The 7,936-nt window shown below is 41.9% G+C and overlaps 1 pseudogene; it reads right to left on the bottom strand.

The window, feature by feature from the left end:
* Window positions 1-322: 322 nt before the first annotated feature.
* LOC147097990 (uncharacterized) lies at window positions 323-7,667 on the bottom strand (annotated as a pseudogene).
* Window positions 7,668-7,936: the final 269 nt, after the last annotated feature.

The raw sequence follows: 7,936 nt of genomic DNA, 5'->3' as shown, positions 1-7,936 counted from the left end.
GAGAACTTCAAAGAATAAACCACTGCAAAAAGGGTATAAAAGATAGAACTTTTCAAACAGAAAGTCAGAAGCCACTGAATGGGCCAAGCATTTCTCAACATTACAGGCACCATCTGTAAGTTTTTAACTTTGAGTCTCGGATAATCAAGATATTTGATTTTGGTGGATGTTCTGGATTTAGAAATAAGTAAGAAATGTAGAAATGTAACGAAGTAAAGATTTGGGAATAAAGATCTCTGAGAAATAAGAAATGTAAGCTATTTGTATTTTGAATTGTTAATGTTGTGACTATATATTTTTAGAATTGTCTCAAAGAGTATTTCTGTATAACCTCGTGAACCCAATTTCGGTATACTCTTTTGTAAGGAGTTGGGAGGTATTCCAGACCCTCATAATATCTGGAAGGTTATAGTCTAGTTAAACTTATTAAAAGTGCTATCTGGAGGATGGTAACATCTTCAGTCTCCTTTCCTTTAGGGAGAGATAGCCTGAACCTTTAGACCCAATTAAGCATCTTATAGAATTCGGCTTTTTCTAACTTAAGTTGTAGGTGAACGTCTGGGGAATACGCCTGATCTGGGGTAGCCCGAACAGGGCTAGGACTTGTAATTATCCCTTCAGGAAAAGTTAGGATTTTTCACCTTGAAACAGAGGTGACCTAATAGAGGTTTTCAAGATGATGAGAGGTTTTGATAGAGTAGATAGAGTAAAAGCAGAGGTCATAGATTTAAAATCATTGGCAAAAGATCTTGTCAGGATCTGGAATAACCTACCTGAAAAAATGGTGGAAGCTTATTACTAATAAAGTTTGAAAGGGAGTGAAACAGGTACTTGACGATAGGGAAATTTGAGAGTTACAAACAGAAAGCGGGGATGTGGGACTAAGCACAACTGCTCTTTCAAAGAGCCAGCACAGGCACGGCGGGTTGAATGACCTCTTTCTGTGCTGTAATTTTCTATCATTCTATGTAGGTTTTACATAATGCTAGCATGTAAGCAATCGGTAGTACTCAAGGTTAAAAGGCAGGCAGACCAGCCATGTGTAAGATGAGAACATAAGTACACCAGTAGTCAGGAAGATGACTTGCCCCTCTCGCACATGCACATTGCAGGTTTATTGTTCTCTGGACAGGTCACATGCTTGAGTGGGTAGACTGATCTTAGGGGTCAGCATCTCTTAGAACATTTTGCACACTCAACCATTTACTAATCCCTGAATTATAATCACTTTATGTAGACATGTTGTCGCCTTGCCTTCACTTAACATTCCATTGCTAGCCTTTTTGCTCACAATATTATCAGTCTCACATATTCTCTGTCTCGGGCATAATTTGGGCCTGTTAGCCCTATATCACTACTATTTATTCATATTTTACCTTACTTTCTATGCCTAATACTGCCAATGTTTACAGGGTGCTATTGTGAAACCAATCATAATTGCAAGACGATTCTGTAGGACAGTTTCAGTTAACGGGATAATCCTGTGAGTTTATTGGTATTTACAAGGTGTCTCTTTCAGTTGGTTAAAATGTTAATGTTTTCACTTCGCATTTGTTTATCTAGGATTTGATGTGATCTGCTGGATTCTTTCAATATTTATACGCTGTCTCTTTGAGTATTTTGAAATTTGCAGTGTGTATGTTTAGAATTAGTTCCAGGGGGTTTGTTGGAATGTTATATATTGTTTAAACATTCAATATTAAGGTGTTATTGAGCACAGTGACTGTCAGTAAATCTGTTTATATTGTCTGGTTTCTTTGGCAGTAGGTAAATATATTATGGATTTGATCAGGGAAGATCATGTCTGACTAACTTGTTTAATTTTTTTGAGGAGGTAACAAGGAGGGTCGGTGAGGGTAGTGCATTTGATGTAGTCTATATGGATTTTAGCAAGGCATTTGACATGGTCCCACATGGCGAACTCGTCATAGGTAGGAGGACAGGTAGATAAGTTGGGTAAGAAAGCATACGGAATAATTTCCTTTTTAGCCGAGGCATAGAATATAAGAGCAGGGAGGTTATGCTTGAACTGTATAAAACACTAGTTAGGCCACAGCTAGAGTACTACATATACTTCTGGTCACCACATTACAGGAAGATATTATTGCACTAGAGAAGGTAAAGAGAAGACTTGCGTGGATGTTGCCAGGACTGGAGAATTTTAGCTATGAGGAAAGATTGGCTGTGCTTGGGTTGTTTTCTTTGAAACAGAGGAGTCTGAGCGGAGATTTAATTGAGGTATATAAAATTATGAGGGGCCTAGATAGAGTGGATAGGAAGGACCTATTTCCCTTAGCAGAGAGGTCAATAACCAGGAGGGCATACAGTTAAAGTAATTGGTAGAAGGATCAGAGGGGAGTTGAGGAGCACCCTTTATCATCTAGAGTGTGGTGGGGTTTTGGAACTCACTGACTGAAAGGGTGGTAGAGGCAGAAACCCTCATCGCATTTAAAAAGTACTTGGATATGCACTTGAAGTGCAGTAATCTACAAGGCTATGGACTAAGGAGCTGGAAAGTGGGATCAGTCTGGCTCTTCTTCGACCCGCACAGACACGATGGGTCGAATGGCCTCCTTGTTTGCTGTAAATTTCTATGATTCTATGAGACACTAGTGTCTGAGGAGTGTTTCATTGTGTACTGAAAGTCCCTGGCAGTGTGTTACTATGTATAGAGTCTCACTGTGACTCTGCAAACGAGTAAACCAGGAGTCAGTCAGACTGCGTATTGAAACTTTACATAAAACATGGAAATATAATCAAAGTTTCTCTCCGGCTATTTCAAACATCTCGAAACCCATGCTGCTGATCATGATTTCGCTGACCTGGCCTAACTTAACCAACTGAGTCCGTTGTCTAACATTGTACTCCTTTTATTTATTTTCCCTCCTCTTTGTAAATCGAACGGACCTATTTCCTTTGATGAAGCGGCGATATCAATAGAGATTATAGTTCCTGTTCCAGAGAACAAAGAACACGTTGATTCTAAGGCTCGCCCGCAAATTCTCCAGAAATGGAGTGCGCGCGCCCACCTGTCCATTCAATGGCGCTCCCATCCCGGGATTTTGGAGGGGATCAGAGCTGTCTGATACCGGACGCCGGAGCGGTCAGCATGTTCCCAAGGTGGGAGCGAGTTGGAGAGTAGATGAGTCGGGATTGAGTTCTGACGCTGGAAAGTTTTCAGTTCTTCGCATCATTTAATGCATTTAACAATTAGTGTAAATGGATATTTCACCATGTTCTTCAACTGGTCTCTGAATTTAGTCTGGGTCACCGCATAAATGCAAGTGTTTGTGCAGCAACTCAGAAGCTGGAGCATGAAGCCCATTTCTCGTACAAAGAAAGGTAGAGATACAGACATATACCCTAAATACCGCATTCGTCTCCATATAGAGAACACCATGAACACCGCCCATAACAGTATGAAGTTCCCCGAGATAACAAACAGTAAAATCATGGATTTCCTTCGACTCTCCATCTCTGGGTCACTGCAACTCTCCCCACTGCTGTGGCCCCGGAGTCTCCTGCGGGCTCTGTTGGACACTAAAATGTGTCTGACAGTTAAAGCATTGAGCAGCAGAATCAGAACAAATGGGACCCCCGGGGTTAGAATAAAATGAAGGAATTCAACTGCTGTCCACACACGTGAATTCAGAACACCATTTCTTACAATACAGAACCAGGGGTCATTCATAAGCCAATATTCACCTGTATACACAAAATACCAGATGATATTTTTTAAACAGCTCAGTACAGTCACTGTTCCTAGAACCACAACCGCCGTTTTCTCGGTGCAATACTTAGATTTCAGATTCTGCCAACAAATGGCCACAAATCGATCAAAGGTGAAAGTCACTGTGAACCAGACAGAACAGTCCGTGGCTGCATAAAGCAGGACAGCGTGGCTATTACACAGGGGGATGTACAACACGAATTGTAACTGATAAATAATAGGAATATGCCTCAGTATAAGATCGATGATAACGACCAGTAGATCCGCTGTTGCCATGGCCACCAGGTAACGAGTGACGCATTTGATAAGACCGCATTTTCCCCGAGACAGTATCACAATCGTCATTAAGTTAACTGTAAGGAAAAGAAAAAAACAAGGAAAATATATATCAGGCTGCGAGCAAAAACAACAGTTTGATGGAGCTCAGGGTGATAATTTTAGCTTTTTTACTGCATACATAGAAACATAGAAACATAGAAGATAGGAGCAGGAGTAGGCCATTCGGCCCCTCGAGCCTGCTCCGCCATTCAATGAGATCATGGCTGATCATCCAAATTCAGTACCCTGTCCCCGCCTTCTCCCCATATCCCTTGATCCCTTTAGCCTTAAGAAATACATCTAACTCCTTCTTGAATATATTTAATGAATTGGCATCCACTGCCTTCTGTGGTAAAGAATTCCACAGGTTCACCACTCTGTGGGTGAAGAAACTCCTCCTCATCTCTGACCTAAATGGCTTACCCCTTATCCTTAGACTGTGACCCCTGGTTCTGGACTCCCCCGCCATCGTGAACATCCTTCCTGCATCTAGTCTGTCTAGTCCTGTTAGAATTTTATAAGTTTCAATGAGATCCCCTCTCAATCTTCTAAACTCCAGCGAGTACAAGCCCAATCGACCCAATCTCTCCTCATACGTCATTCATAGAATCACAGAAACACAGAAACCCCACAGTGCAGATAGAGGCCATTTCGGCCCATCGAGCCTGCACCGACACATATCCCACCTGATCCCCGTAACCCCTACACCAACACATATCCCACCCTAGCCCTGTAACCCCGCGTATTTAATCCCCCTAACACTAAGGGTCAATTTATCATAGCCAATCAACCTAACCCGCACATCTTTGGACTGTGGGAGGAAACCGGAGCACCCGGAGGAAACCCACGGAGGATTCCTGCCATCCCAGGTATCAGTCTGGTGAATCTTCGGTAAATCATATCGTGATGGATGCAATTATTGTTGCTATGATTGGGCTATCTGCTGGAGACTGGTTTACAATATAAGTAATCAAGAATGGACTGCGAAATAAATAAACGAACAAGTTTAAATTCCTGCTCCAAGCTGAGTTCGCAGGTGAGACCCTGTAATTCAGCTCATTGAGAGGAATTCACTCATGTGTTCCATGTGCTTTTCATTATCTTGCGATCCCTCCTCCAAAGTATTCCTGTGGGTGGACACTTACTGGAGCTGAGGTGCGAGTCCTTCCAATGTCGAATTGCATTACTAATTCACTTCTTAGAATGGACTGTCACTTTAAATTGACTGATGATAAGATGACATGCAATTTACCATCACTGGGTTTCAGACTGTATCTACACAACTGGAACAATGTGGACCGGGGGATTCTTCACCCCTTATTGAGAAAGTAACAGGATTCCTGCTGAATATGGGAGAGTAAAATATTAAAGGATCTCACTATTCAAAGTACTCCACGTACAGCCAACAGGAATCATTCACAGTAAAGTACAGCAGGTGATGATAATGAGTCAGAGTGGGACTCACTGATCCATCGTTGAACTGTGTCATACAGGAATTGATTAAATTGTCTTTTCACAGCAAAATTAGAAATCCCTCCATCAATATACAACCGAGTACACATTTTGTGGTACACAAATTCCGCGTGTAATCTTCGCTATACAGAACCAGAGACACTGATACAGAGCGGGCGATTACTAATGGATATTTCCCAGTGTACTCCCGATCAACCTTCAAGTTTACTAAAGCCCTGAATATTTAGTTATAACCAACGCAAGACAAAAAAGTGAACCAATTAACGCATATTTCTGATCCGATCCAAGCGGTCAGGCCAGACATCAGACTGCAAGCTGTTTAATAAGGAGACTCGTCCAGAAACATCGATTGTGCTGGAGACTCTGGAACATTTTAAACTTAATCAGACTGTATCACCTGTTGAAAAGATTGAAACGACGGATGCAACATTAGTTGAAGGTCACTTCAGTAATCATATTAAGGGAACAGGGAGCAATATAATAAGTAGAAGGGACAAACAGCAAGTGATAATAATAGATGCATAGGTTTATTTAAGACCAACAGCAGCGAAAATGGGAGAATAAATTAAAGAGCAACAATACAATTAAACATGGTTTATAACATTAACAGCTGTTTGTAGATACTTACCAGGGACGCCAACAGCAGCGAGCAGCGGATAGTACACATTTTGAATATCCCAAAGTGCCCACAGTATCAGAGCCTCTAATGGTACCGGATGACTCCGATCCATTGTAATAACAGTCACGTCTATTATTCTTACTTTATGAGCTTTACTTCCCTCTCTGTAGAGCGGCTGATCCCTGTTAGTGCCGGAAGTGTTGCTCTCACTAACAATATGGGATAACGCATTGAAAGGAGATCCCTATTTATAGCAGAGGCAAGCCCTCCAGTTACTCAACTAGAGCCCCTGGTGACTGGTGTTAATTGCAGTCACTGAACAAACATGTACAGTTAACCCCTTTCATCCCAACTGTTTTATATATATATCACAATTTATGTTTAACCAGATATTTCACAGATGGAACGTAAAGCTCCCTAAAGCCTAACATATTATTTTACTAGCTATTGGGTAGAACAGACAATCTCTGACGCCATTTATTAGAAGTAGGAGCACTTTTTCGATGTCAGTTCATTTCTGAGATATGCTGCAATCCTGTAATTACCACTTAACCAGGTCGGTTTTCACAATGTGGCCTGGTACCTGAACTGCTTAACTGGTCAGCTTGGGGACCCATGGATAATATCTGCATTGACACTATATCCGGCAGTAAAGAATGTTACAGTATGGGGGCAGTTGGGGTTGGGGGCTGGGGTGAGTGGTGCTGCCTATATTTAACCCGTCCCGGCATCCCCAATAAATTATATTCGATTATGAAGGGTTACCTATATTTACCCAATCCTTGGAATCCCTGCACATATTGTTGCAGAATGAAGGGCTTACATTTATCCAGTCACTGGAACCCCCAGTAAATAATACTAACATACGAAATTGAGCGGCAAAAATTGAGCAGCTGCTCCGTCAAGCCTGCCCCACACCATGATGACCGGACCATCATGGCTAAACACTTGTTTCAAACCCCCTACCTCCCACCCCCGCAGCAATGTAATCTTCTGAGAAAGCCAGACAAGGAGAGAAAATACCTAGGGCCAATAACAGAAGCATTCTCTGTAAAATTCCTCACAAGCCCCTCAGGAGATCAAAACGATCAAACCATCTAAGAGATCACATGCACACCTACCTTTTATATGATCTGATCTCTGCCCCGTCACGAAACGGTCCGGCTCTCTCTGGAAAGCATGCAGAAAGTCAGCACCCAACAAACTGGCTGGCAAAGTATTCCAGAGTCTCGCATTTCTCAGGGAAAAGGACCACCCAACATCCAGTCTACTCCTAACCTTACATAGTTGAAATTCGTGTCCTCTGGTACTCCCCAATCTGTTGACCTGGAATAGTCTATCAATAGGAACACTATCCAGCCTTTTACTTATTTTATAGACCTCTTTCAGATCACCTCTAAGTCTACGCTGTTCTAAAATAAATAGATCAGGGTCCTTGAGCCTATCTGAGTAGCTGAGGTTCTTTAAGCTAGGAATCGTTCTTATAGCTCTCCTCTGGACCTTTTCCAAAGGCACTATATCACCCATCATTTCGGGGCAACAAAACTGGGCACAGTACAATAGATGCCGTCTGACCAGCGGCCTATATACTGTTAAAGTGATATCCTTTGATTTATCTTGAATGGTTCTATTATTAAAACCCAGTGCCTAGTTAGCTTTAGCTACAGTTTCACTACATTGGTCATGAACCTTTAGTGATCTGTGCACAATAACACCAAGCCTGAATGTTGTTCAGGTCTTGCTGCATGCAGACACGAATGCTGAGGAGCTGCGAATGGAACTTAACAATGTGCAAT

Source organism: Somniosus microcephalus, chromosome 30, assembly GCF_052327205.1.
Source record: "Somniosus microcephalus isolate GS21.2 chromosome 30, FLI_Smic_1.0, whole genome shotgun sequence".
In the NCBI taxonomy this organism is placed as follows: Eukaryota; Metazoa; Chordata; class Chondrichthyes; order Squaliformes; family Somniosidae; genus Somniosus; species Somniosus microcephalus.
Note: the sequence above shows the minus strand (reverse complement) of the source record. Positions and strands in the feature narration are given on the sequence as shown.